General features: G+C 39.8%; 1 protein-coding gene across 7 annotated transcripts in view; it reads right to left on the bottom strand.

Moving 5' to 3' along the window:
* Positions 1-13,543, bottom strand: part of PHF21B (PHD finger protein 21B) — a 165,949-nt gene that overhangs the window by 141,221 nt on the left and 11,185 nt on the right. Inside the window, exon 2 of one of the 7 annotated variants that reach the window (XM_043515435.1) lies at positions 338-340. The exons of the other annotated variants lie outside the window; for them this stretch is intronic. The gene's annotated coding sequence lies outside the window, so the exon portion shown is untranslated. The remainder of the gene's footprint in view (positions 1-337; positions 341-13,543) is intronic. 7 annotated transcript variants of the gene reach the window in all.

Raw genomic sequence — 13,543 nt, 5'->3', positions numbered from 1 at the left:
TCATGAATAATTCTCAATGGAGATTCACCTCCTTAGAAATCTAAACTTAGATTTAAAAAACTGCAAGAAAAAAGCATAACTAATCAGTAACATTTTTCCTACATCTTAAAAAAATACGGGGCCCAACCCTGCAGCCCTTTCACAAGAGTAATTCCATTGATGCCTATGGCACTACACTCAAGGATCAGAACTCTGAACTTACTTCCCATTTAAAGCTGCATCGTGCAATAATATGAGCACCCATGACTCCCATTAAAGCCAATGGGAATTGAGTGGACATGATGCTATAGAGGAGAGGCTCAGCACCTCACAGGATCAGGATTTTTAATTTAGCAACTTGCTACCTTCTTACCGATGTGAGGATCTGATTCTCCACTCCATTATACCAGTACTGTGCCAGTGTAACTCCGTTGATTTTAATGGCGTGTTACCCCTGTTTTACACCAGTGTAACAGAGCTAAGAAGGAGGCCTGGAATATCTAATCAACAAGCTGCTATACTTCAAGAATCTATTTATATTTTTGTCCTGAGGCATCATCATGTATCATAAAAACTGTTCAACACAGAGGATCTTCCCAGCAGACTTTTAAACTAGCAGTATAGTCACCATTCCAGTAAGCACCTCTCCAAAAACAAAGAGAAACGGCAGTGCTCCAGGATAGGGAGAGTCTTTGGAATTTTGATCTGAGCGTCAAGATCCATGGGTGTTTCTATGTCACAGATACAGAAAGACTTTGTTTATTTTAACAAATATTAATTCAGAGACCACTTAACTTCCCCAGTAGAAAATAAGAACAGAAAATCGTCTTTATCATCATCCAGTTCACATTGTACAGAGGGAACTATATGAATAACGATCCATCCAAGACCCTGCTAGAACAGTTGGTCTTGTGGTTAAGGCTGGAACTCAAGAGATCTAGGTTCAATTCCAATCTTTGCGACAGATTTTCTGTGCAATCTGGATTAAGGGCCAGTTCCTCGGTTCCCTGTGTATAAAATGAGGATATTACTATTTCCTTTCTCGCACCTTTTGTCTGCATCGTGTAAGGTCTTCAGGACATGGACTGGATTCTTATTATGTGTGCATGATCTTAACTGGGGCCTCTTGGTGCTACTGTAATGTAAATTATCATTATTCCAAGCCTATGACCCCATTAGAATGAACCCATCTTGGTGGTTCCAGCTGGTCAAAAACTTAAAAAAAAAATTATGACAGCTTTTGGGATTTTTTATACATGTGTTTTCCAATTTTCACAAAAATGCTTGCAGTTTTTCAAGCAGGATTCAATATTCTGATGAACATTTTTCACAGAAAATTACAATATCTGTTTTCACAAAATATTGTCTGCCTTGATGGACCAGCTATATTCAAATGTCTATAGCGTAATTGAGGACTTTAAAAAGAAAATAGAATTAGAACATTTCTGATGTGTCAGGCTCTATATAACAGCACCTAAGATCAAGACAAAAACATGACAACGAAATCTTTCAATATTTTAACTGTCTTTTCTTCTCTCTCTCTCTCTCTCACATTCCTTCTCAACACCTCCAGCACATACATCTCATGAAGTTTTACTACTGATTTTTGAACAGAAGTATGCGTGTTGTTTGAGATTCAAATCTCAATTTTTCTCAAGACATCCAAAAATGTTAAAAAAAAAAATTTAAAAACCTTAACTCATAAAAACATGGGACAGATGTTTGGCTGGTGTAAAATAGGATAATTTCATTGTCTTCCAAAGAGCTACACCAATTTCCACCAGCTCAGTATTTGGCCCAGGGTTTTAAATTAGGATCTCTAGATATTAAACGTGTATTCACAAAAACAGAGACTCCAGAACTAGTTAAGGATTATATTCGTTCTTGCTTTTATTTGTCGAACTGTTTACAGAAAAGCAGTGCATGTTTCCTTAGCACTGCTGCAACCACTGCAGTTAAAATCCTAAAACCTGCTTAGGTCTCAAGTTATTACTTTCTGGCAGGAATGTATGAAAGGGGCTGGAATATTAATCTCTTTAAATAGGTCTCCTAGGAATTGTCCTCTATAGGATGCATTTTGTGGAATTTGATAATCCCTAGCATTTTTCAGCATTTCACAAAGCATCATTCTTAAATTCTGTCGTATTGTGTTTTGGTTTTAGCACATTCAGAAAGGACTGAAAGCTGGTTCTACCCATACCTGGAAGTATAAATGTTTTCTCTTAAGTTCTTAACTAAAATAAGGGCATGATTTTCAAAAACAGGAATCTGAAGGAATGTTTTCCATAGTTTGGCAGCTGGGTGCTCAGCATTTTTAAAAATCAGTACATTAGTTTTCAGCTCCTACTTTTGAAATTACTATTTTTGCTTGCTTGTTTTATCTCATCATCGGTTCTCCTATTGGCCTCCATCACTACAGTATCTCAGTACCTTCCACAAAGAAAATTAACAACAATCTCTGTCATTGCCAGGAACACAAAACTCACATGCTCCGCTACAAAACCCTGGTCTGAAAGACACACAAATTAGGGAAATGCCTGTAATTCATAGATTTCAAGGTCTGGAAGGACCACTTGTGATCATCTAGTCAGACTTCCTGCATTACACAGGCCAGAAAACTTTACCCAGTAATTTTCACATTAAGCCCATAACTTTTGTTTTGAGTTACAGCATTGCTTTTAGAAAGACATCCAACTTTGATTTAGAGGCACTGACTCCTCAGATCACATGTGTTTTCTACCACATACTTAGGCAGAAACACAGGTCCCTACTTCCACTGTTCACGATCACTGGCTTTCCATAAACTAATTCATATTAACCACACGGAACAATCAAAGAGATTCTGATGCTTGATCCTTCGGTCCTGACTCAAGCTAAAGGATCTGAAGGGGAATTTTGCCCAAGTACAGAGCATTAATGGAAATTTTGCCTGAACTGACCATTGGAACATTTTATATAGATGTATTAACAATACTTCTATACATTCATCTGTGTGACAACTCTGGTAGTTTAAAACCAGCAGTAAGTAAGAGAACTGGTCATTATCACTTTCAGCAATTCACATCTTTCAAGCAAATAATGAACCTGACCATCCTTGCTTTATGCTAATGAAGAGAGCAAATGTATTTCATTGTGTTCTAATCATATGATAATTTCAGATATTTTAATGCTTTTTTCATTTTCACTTTCATTTCCTTTTATCTCATCTAATTTATTAATTAATCAGCTGTCTTGAAACATAATCCAGGCATGGTGTATTTCTTTTAATGAAATTAAAAACCCTGAATGTTTTCTGGAGGGAATGCTTCTCAAATACAGCAGGTCTTGCCATGGGGAATTGCCCAATCATTTAGAGCAATGCAACACATAAGAGCAGCCATTCCTCACTGATGAGTAATTTTGTTCCATCGATATTTTCTCCCCATGTGCAAGTTCTTCTCCAGTAAAGGCAGAAGGCCAAGTTCTGAAATCTTTACATAGGCCTGGTCTATACTACAGAGTAAGATCAACATAAGGCAGCTTATGTCAACCTAACTCTGGAAGCGTCTACACTATAGCGTTGCTCCCACTGATGTAAGTTGCCCACTATATTGACTTAATAACTTCATCTCCATGAGAGGTGTAGTGCTTAGGTCGATGTAGTTAGGTTGATGAAGTGTCAGTATAGACCAGTGGTTCTCAACCCATGGCCCACATGCCACTTGTGGCCCAATCAGCACACAGCTGCAGCCCATGTGACATCCTCAGGGCCGTATAGGTAGTATATATACTGTGTGGATGCAGCTCACATACCACATAGAGAGGTGCATCTGTGGCCCACAATGGTAACTAGGTTGAGAACCACTGGTATAGACACTGCATTACTTACATCCAACTGTTCTGGCTGTCATCCAGCGGTGGGGCTCCAGCTGACATCCCTGTGTGATGGGGCTCCAGCTCTCAGTGCCCCACAATATCGCACACTGACAGTTATATAGGTGCAAGCGCTCCTGGTGAAGATGCTCACTCCCAACAGAAGGAGCTAATGTGGATGTGCAAAACCGATTCAATTACTGCAGTGGCTGTACATTGAAATAACTTAAGTCAACTTAGGGTATGTCTACATAGCCAACGATAAAGCGCTGCCGCGACTGTGTAGTAGCAGCTCCCAGCACTTTAACACTATCTACACTGCCATTTTACAAGTTTCAGCACTGTATGTGGTGGTGTAGACAAGGCCTGAATTTTGTAGTGTAGACTTGCCCTCAGTCCTCACTCAAGCCAATCTCCCACGGAAGTAAATAGGCCCAAATCCTGACATAGTTACTTCTTACTCAACCCACACTCAGGCAAATGTCCAGTGAGTTCAAAGGGACTTAACCCGGTGAGATGCTGTATGATTGAAACATGACCATTTATATAATTAAAATTGCCACTGTTAGACCATTGCAACAAATCCTGTACAATGTATATGTACATTAAGGTGTCAACCAAACTTCTAATCTCATTCAATAAAGATATCAAGTTAGTTTGACAGGATCTATTTACCATAAATCCTGGTTGATTGGCATTAATTATATTACCCTCCTTTAATTCTTAATTAATCAAATCCCGTAACAGCTGCTCCATTATCTTTCCTGGGATCTATGTCAGACTGACAGTCCTATTATTACCCAGATCATCCTATTTACCGTTTTTAAACATTGGCACATCATTAGCTTTTGTGCAGTCTTCTGGAACTTCTCTAGTGTTCCAAGACTTACGGAAAAGCAACACTAATGGTACAGTGAGATCCTGTGAGTGAGCCAACTCTTTTAAAACTCTTGGATACAAGTTATCTACACCTGCTGATTTAAAAATGTCTCACTCTAGTAGCTGATGCAGAACATTCTCCTGAAATCCTAGTGGAATGGAAAGAGTTATATTATTATATGAATATATCATTTCTATTCTGTATTTGGGGGGAGAGGAAGATATATTTATTGAACATCTCTGTGTTTTCTGCATTATTATTGTTAATTCTACCATTTTCATTTAGTAATGAACAAATAACACTGTTAGGATTCTTTTTGTTCCTAACATAGTTAAAAAACACTTTCTTATTGTCCTTAACTCTGCTGGCCATAGATTTCTCCTTGTGGACTTTTGCTTCCCTTATCAATTTTCCACAGTTCTTAGCTTTTGATTTATATTAAATTACTACCAACTTCCCCTTTCTTCCATTTGTTATATATTATTTTTTTTATAGATGCCTTCACTTCTCCTCTACACCAGGTCGGTTTTCTAACCAGGATGGGTTTCTTCCTCGATTGTGGGATTGTGGCTTTTGGGGTACCTAGTAAAGTGTTCTTAAATAATTCCCAATTATCATTCACATTTTTCTGACTAAAACAACATGGAGTCCATGTTGTTTTTGTGGATACAGACTAACACGGCTACCCCCTGATATTTTTCTGACTAAATCTTCCTCCCAGTTATTTAGCTCTTAATTGTTTTCATCTTTGTTAAACTGGTTGTTTTAAAGGACCAAGTATATATATCATTGTTCTGGACTTTTTCCTATTTGTCAGTTATAAATGTGACCAAGTCCTGATCACTTGTACCTAAGTTACCATTAATTTTTAGCTCTGTGATCAGTTTCTCTTTATCTGTCAAGACAAGACCTAATATAAAACTACCTCATGTTGGATACACTTTTTGAGTTAGGAAATGGTCATCTACATTTAGAAATCCTAACGATGTTTAAGTACTGATAGCATGAAAGCTTCAGCGTATGTTTCTCCAATAGCAGCTTCCCATGATCACACAGCTTTGTTTCCCTCTACACATTATAGTTAGGTTTGTATGGTTCTCACCATCCTATTCCCTATTTGAGATTTGCTGGTCTGTAGCAGACACCAACTACTACCGCATCTTGTGTTTTATCTGTTAGAACAGTGGTTTTCAAACTGCAGGTCATGACCCAGTACTGAGTCGCGGAATGTAAGGCACTGGGTCGCGGTGGCTCTGGTCAGCACTGCCGACCAGGCCGTTAAAAAGCCCGTTGGCACTGCTGCCCGGCTAAGGCAGGCGAGTCCTTACCTGTTCTGACCCCACACTGCGCCTCAAAAGTGGCCAGCAGCAGGTCTGGCTCCTAGGCGGAGTGGGGCACTGGGCTCCATGCACTGCCCCTGCCCTGAGCACTGGCTCCACACTCTCATTGGCCAGGAAAGGCCAATGAGAGCTGGGGGGGGCAGTGCCTGAATGTGAGAGCCGCACGGAGACGCTTGCGTGCCTCCACCTAGGAGCCAGGCCTACTGCTGGCTGCTTCTGCCGTGCCAGGACAGGTATGAAGCCTGCCTTAGCACCCCTGCTGCTCCGCTGACCGGGAGCCACCCAAGGTAAATCTGTGTCCCAACCCCCTGTCCCAGTCCTGACCCCCCCCAAGCCTGGAACCCCTTCCTGCACCCCAAACCCCTCATCCCCGGTCCCACCCCAGAGCCTGCATCCCCAGCCCAGGGCCCTGACCGCTTCCCGCACCCCAACCCCCTGCCCCAGACCAGAGCCTCCTCCCACACTCTGAACCCCTCATTCCCAGCCCCACCCTGCAGCCCTCACCCCAAACCTCTGCCCCAGCTGTGAGCCCCTCCCACACCTCAAACCCCTCATTCCCAGCTTCGTTGGGTCATGGGCATCAATGATTTTCTTCAACTGGGTCACCAGAAAAAAAGTTTGAAAAGCACTGTGTTAGAACACAAAAACAACAAGGAGTCCGATGGCACCTTAGAACACTGATCCATAAGCATTGATCCTCCTCTTTTGCTTAGTTGATGCTTCCTAAATTGGTTATAACCATTTGTTTATAACATCCCAATCAAGTGAATCATTGGCAAGAGGTTTCAGTAATATCAACTAGATCAAATTTATGCTCAGAAATGAGCAAATTGCAATTCCTTTTGTTTGTTACCAAGGCTCCTAGCATTAGTGCAAAGGCAATAAATATCTCAGTTATATTTAGTGATAAGTATTTTGATGTCACAAATAGCAGATTATAATTTCAGCTGTGCAATAAAGAGCTGGAGCAGATTCAATCATAAACAAGATATCTGTCTTCACACAAATGTCTTTAACAGTAAAGAATACAACAAGGTGCTAAAACCTGACCAAATAATACCAGATATATCAACATAATTGTGTCTACATCAAATGCACTTCAAGGATTTCAATGTGGAGTCAGCAACTCTTTACACGTCCACATGTCATTGACACACACTCAAAACTTCTATCAACTTCACTGTGATTTTCGCATAAAAAATGATGGGAAGTTCAGCCCTAGCAGTATACTTTGGGATCCCCTGAAGATTTATAATGATTTCAGCTAGGAAAGAAGGAGCAATACCTGATGAACTCCTAAAGCAAAAAAAAAAAAAAAAAAAATGCAAATTTCCTTAGTAACAGAATATAGGAGAAGAGAAATACAGGCCATAAAAGTTATATACATTTTGTCTGCCTGTCTTAGTTATATCTCTAATACCAGTCAGCATATAATCTAAATATTTTAACAGAATTGTATCTACACAGAGTGTGTTTTATAGATTTCCGGGAGCCATCAGTAGAACAATAACAAACATAGAGCCTGATCCTACTCTCACTGAAGTCTATGAGAATTTTGCCATTGACTTGAATGGAAGCAGGACTGGATCCATAAAAGGAGTGTTTGCAGCACATTGCCATAGTTGTAGAATTGCTATTCCTCTGTCCTAAGAGACCACAAATCCATGACCATGCAATCTTTATTCATGTATGAAGCAAATACTTTCCAAGGATGGGCTTTTTTTCTTGTCGATGAGCAGCTGAATTCCTACAGTAATAAGTCTTTTAATTCCCAGGCCTGGTTAAGCCGCAGAATGGCTGCCTTTGAACTTGCATGAATCTATTTAATTGATGTTATATGTGTCAATTGAGGAAAGCATACTCAAAATTGTCACAGGTAGGGTTCACCTTGTATCTCTGCCTCAGGATCTTTCAAAGTGGCAGTTTCTTGTATATTAACCTGATCATATTGCTTAGTATTTAAACAAAACAAAAATCAAAAAATTACTGTTTGATGCTACTGGCATCATGGCCAGATTTCCAAATGTGTTCTGCATCCAGTATCTCCTACTCAAAACAATCAACCACTGCATGCTGAGAACTTTTTAAAATCCAATAATGTCCCGGACACACAAAACAATTATTTTGAACTTTTGTACTTGCAATCCTTCTGGTTTGATATTTTATTCCTGCAATATTAATTTGAGTTTCACTTCAATATTGCTGTCATCTCTAATACTTACTTTAGCAAACATAATTCATTTAATTAGTAAATTTTCTAGGGCCTTTTAAGTTATTTTTTCAAGGCTTATTAAACATTTGTCAGAAGCATCCTAACAGAATGTCCATCCCAGCAATGCTTGGGATTTGATGATCTCAGATACGTATTCTTAATCTTGCCCCAGCAAAGCGAAGTAGTAACTGAAAAGGGTAAGCTCCAGTTAGCACCTCGTCAACATGCTTGCACAACAATGAACAGTTACTCCCAAGTATAAACCTGTTGAATCCAATAGTCAGCAGGAATCTCACACTGACTCCTGAGGGGCTACTCATGTAAGTAACTGCTTAACATTGTGAATAAGGGGGTCACAATCTGGCCCAGTGGAATTACACCCAGGTAAAACCTGTGTAAATGGGACCAGAATTAGACTCACTGTGCCCCTGGAAGGAGCTAAAGGAAACACAATGTCCCCTGGAGTGCCTGTGGATCACACACAGCAGCAGTCACTGCTACACCCTTTAACAGGATGCTGTGAGATGCCCCTCATGCTAGCTCAGCAGAAGGTTTACATATCCTTACCACTTCTTTACCTCTTACAGAGAATCTAGTAATAGGGAGTGCAAGGATGGGAACTGTAGCCTGTTCCTTGAACCCTCTTCCTAAATTGCACACAGACACAGCTATCCCTAGTCTAGCCTCAAGTATTAATTATAATGCAATACCAATACAATTTTAGGAAGAACAGGTGCTACTGCCCCTTTAACAGAATAGTGCCCTTTGTTCCACCATGTCTCTGGCACATTTTGAGTGGCCTTCTTTGTACTTGAAATAAAATACAGGAGACCAAACATGATTTTTTAATGACAGGTTTCAGAGTAGCAGCTGTGTTAGTCTGTATTCACAAAAAGAAAAGGAGTACTTGTGGCACCTTAGAGACTAACAAATTTATTAGAGCATAAGCTTTCGTGAGCTACAGCTCACTTCATCGGATGCATTTGGTTTTGTTTTGTTTTTTTTCCACCAAATGCATCCGATGAAGTGAGCTGTAGCTCACAAAAGCTTATGCTCTAATAAATCTGTTAGTCTGTAAGGTGCCACAAGTACTCCTTTTCTTTTTATGATTTTTTAAGTCTCTGAAACAGTAACCGCACTAGCAATTTGTAGCAATAAAAACCCCCTCCATGGTCCACAGCAATAAGTCATGCATGCAATTCGTTCAAAGTCAGATTACAGGCTGTTAGCTGAGGGACCTTTATTGAATTAAGTCATCCCAATCCTTTTTTTTTTTCTGGCCAAAGATTGTGATGCTATAGATGTCTAAAGTGAGAGGTCAGCAGCTGACCATCCAGAAATGAAGACCTTATTTATATGAAAAACAATTAACTAGGCAATAATGCTGAAGAGTTGAAAACCCTCAAGATACTGAAGGCAAAAAGAACTGTTTTAATGGTTTTTCAATGTTTGCTTGTACATGACAGCTGCTTTTTAAATTTAATCATTGCAGTACACGTTTTTTTCATCATACATCGTAACGGTGGCATTCTCCCACTGAGAGCTACTGGCTTGAATGCCAACACTAAAAGAACTTTTATTTTACCGAGAAACATGAATGCTAAGGAGAACAATTTGATCATCATGTGAGTAAAGGCCTTTGTTTGCTGCAGTTTAGTGGATTATCGGATGTAAGGAGGTGGGAGGGGAGATTAAAAATAATAAACCCAAGTAAAAAATTATTTCAATTCTAGCATATCTGTGGGTTTTGAACACCATGCTGAATGAAAAGATCAATTCCCCATTCTTCGTAAAGAGTGTGCTGTTTGTGTGATGTGCTGTCCTTTCAGTAACATAGCAGCTCTAGGAGAGTAAAAGCTAGAAAATGCTACTAGTCATGGTGTCTTGTAAATGAGCGTGCACATTATTTTGGGTCTGATCCTGTGAGATGCTGAGTCCCCTCAAGTGCCATTGATTTCAGTGGGAGGTGAGAGTGCTCAACACCTCCCAGGAGCAGGGGCTCTCTTTTTTTAAGCGATATTCTTATTAAATGCTAATAGAGCATTCTCCTGAGCAGGACAGTTTTTAATAGAGATGATAAAATAACATTCATAAAGCAGCTCTAAGGAAAATATAAGAAACACCACGTGTCTGAACCATAAATACCACATCACACAAAATATCATGGGCCATTCTCATTTTGAGTGCAAGTTTGCTGAAGCCAGTGTAGTTAAATGAGGGGTGAATTTGGCCCCACGTTGCTGAGGTAGATCGTGGCAGGGTGTGCAGAGACAGAAAGGTCTTATTCCCCTGCTGGACCAATACAAATAATTACTTTGGAAATGGAATCAAGTTGAGGATGTCAGAGGGAGCACTAAGGTTACCAAATCTTGTCTGTGTTAAAAGGAAGGAGAGTGCTGCTTCAACAGCTGTTCCCAACAGCTTTGTTACAAATTTATGAAGTGGAAGTCCTGACACAGAAACCCGAGATGAAGTCAACTCCCTTACTCTGTCAAGTGCATATTTTTCTCATTATTCAACACTTAACAGGGATGACAGCCAAGATTAAATAGTCAGTCATCTTCTGCGCCATTATGGCTCCTGCATGATTGCTTCAAATTAAATCTAACAGTCAATGAAATAGTCAATATTTAATTTACTCATTGCAGGTGGCGATTTAGCCTCGGTTACGATATTGTTTAATAACAGAAATATTGATATTTATCACTTTTTATGGGTCTGCAAAGATATGCTGTTCCTCTATTAGGCAAAATGTCTTTGCAGCTTTAAGTCATATGTCGCTCTTCAGAGACCAGATTTTGTCATAGCTAAAGGCATTTTCCTTTTAACTGTTTTCTGGGCACTAGTCATCAGTGAAAAGGAAAAACAGTGGCTGTGAGTCCCTGCATGACCTGACAGGTGAGAGACTCATGACAGTATCTACACTTAGGTTTTCCAGGACCATGTTTTCATTTGTTCCCTACACACCTAGCAGAATAGTTGAATTTAGAAAGACCTAATGTATCAATGACAGCCCAAGGCGTTCAGGGTTAATTTCTACTCTTTTTGACCTCCCTGGCTTAGTTAAATAAAAGCCATTACACAGTTGGGAGAGTTCTAGCAGAAACAGCTTCCGTGACATTCATTACTGACCTTTTGACAACTTAGAGGAGTGAGAGAATTTTTAGCACCGTTTCCATAGGAAAAAAAGCAACATTGATTCTTTCCTAATGGCTCTGCTGCATCTTCTCACTATGTTAGTTAGTAGTAGTTGGGTGAATCTTGGACAGTTACTACTGAGAGCTGCCTAGTGTGCACTACGGACTTTACTTATAAATGTTTTTCTACTATTTAACCAGTATTGTTGCAAAGACTGGTCAATGGCAGATGAAGAATGGAGTTTTTCCATGGAATCTACACAGTTACTACTATCCAGGAAACCTCATTCCCTCTGGCATACAAAATTTAAAGCCTTGGGCTGAGATGAAATGGAGCTACTCGGTATTCAACTACATCCCTACCCTGGCCAGTAAAGGACACAGGACCAACTCCTATAGCCCTTATTCCCACCACACTCACTGGGAGATTTGCTTGTGTAAAGAGTGAAGGCCAAGTCATCACATTGGGATGGGCTTTCAGAAAGTGCAGGAAGTGGCCCAAAGTGGCCCTTTTGGTGCAAAAGGTCAGCAGATGTGCACAATGGGATGAAATGTATGCAAGTCCCTCTGTGCTTTAATAACTAAACAATTTTGAGGGATGAAGCCTGAAGAGAGCCATTCCCCATATCCTCAGTCCCTGGAGAGATTTCCTCAAATTGAGACTCTCAGCGTCATCTTGTACAGAATTCCCTTCTGTAATGTGAAAACCAGCAGCAGGTAGCTTCCTTCACTGCACAGGCATAGCTTAACCAGCCATCATGTTGGGGGTTCCACTTATCTCCTTCTCCCTTCCCACCCACCAGCTTGGTGCGAGGAGTAACAGACACACAATACTCACTTATTCTTGCGCCCAAGCCCAGGACTATAAAGGGAAGTCTTAGTCCCTCTTATGTGCCTTCACAGTCAAGCAAACCAAGGAACAATCCATCCCTATGAAAAGATTACAACTAGGGCTGTCAAGCAATTAAAAAAATTAATGATGATTAATCGCATTGTTAAACAATATCAGAATATCATTTCTTTAAATATTTTTGGATGTTGTCTACATTTTCAAATATATTTATTTCAACTACAACACAGAATACAAAGTGTACAGTGCTCACTTTCTATTTATTTTTATTACAAGTATTTGCACTGTAAAAAAACAAAAGAAATAGTATTTTTCAATTCACCTAATACCAGTACTGTAGTGCAATCTCTTTATCATGAAAGTTGAACTACCAAATGTAGAACTATGTAAAAAAAAAAAACCTGCATGCAAAAAATAAAACAATGTAAAATTTTACAGCCTGCAAGTCCGCTCAGTCCTACTTCTTGTTCAGCCAATCGCTCAAACAAGTTTGTTTACATTTGCAGGAGATAATGCTGCCCACTTCTTGTTTATAATGACACCTGAAAGTGAAAACAGATGTTTTCATGGCACTGTTGTAGTCAGCGTCACAAGATATTTACGTGCCAGATGCGCTAAAGATTCGTATGTTCCTTCATGCTTCAACCACCATTCCAGGCTACACGCATCCATGCTGATGACGGGTTCCACTAGATAACAATCCAAAGCAGTGTGGACAAGTGCATGTTCATTTTCATTATCTGAGTCAGATGCCACCAGCAGAAGGTTGATTTTCTTTTTTGGTGGTTCGGGTTATGTAGTTGCTGCATTGGAGTGTTGCTCTTTTAGGACATCTGAAAGCATGCTCCACATCTCGTCCCTCTCAGATTTTGGAAGGCACTTCAGATTCTTAAACCTTGGGTCAAGTGCTGTAGCTATCTTTAGAAATCTCACATTGGTACCTTCTTTGCATTTTGTCAAATCTGCAGTGAAAGTGTTTTTAAAATGAACATGTGCTGGGTCATCATTTGAGAATGCTATAACATGAAATATATGGCAGAATGCAGGTAAAATAGAACACGGGACATACAATTCTCCCCCAAGGAGTTCAGTCACAAATTTAATTAACGCATTTTTTTTTTAATGCTCATCATCAGCTTGGAAGCATGTCCTCTGGAATGGTGGCAGAAGCGTGAAGAGGCATATAAATATTTAGCATATCTGGCATGTAAATACCTTGCAATGCTAGCTAAAAAAGTGCCATGCAAATGCCTGTTCTCACTTTTCTAGTGACATTGTAAATAAGAAGAGCGC

Source organism: Dermochelys coriacea, chromosome 1 (genome assembly GCF_009764565.3).
Source record: "Dermochelys coriacea isolate rDerCor1 chromosome 1, rDerCor1.pri.v4, whole genome shotgun sequence".
NCBI classification, from domain to species: domain Eukaryota; kingdom Metazoa; phylum Chordata; order Testudines; family Dermochelyidae; genus Dermochelys; species Dermochelys coriacea.
Note: the sequence above shows the minus strand (reverse complement) of the source record. Positions and strands in the feature narration are given on the sequence as shown.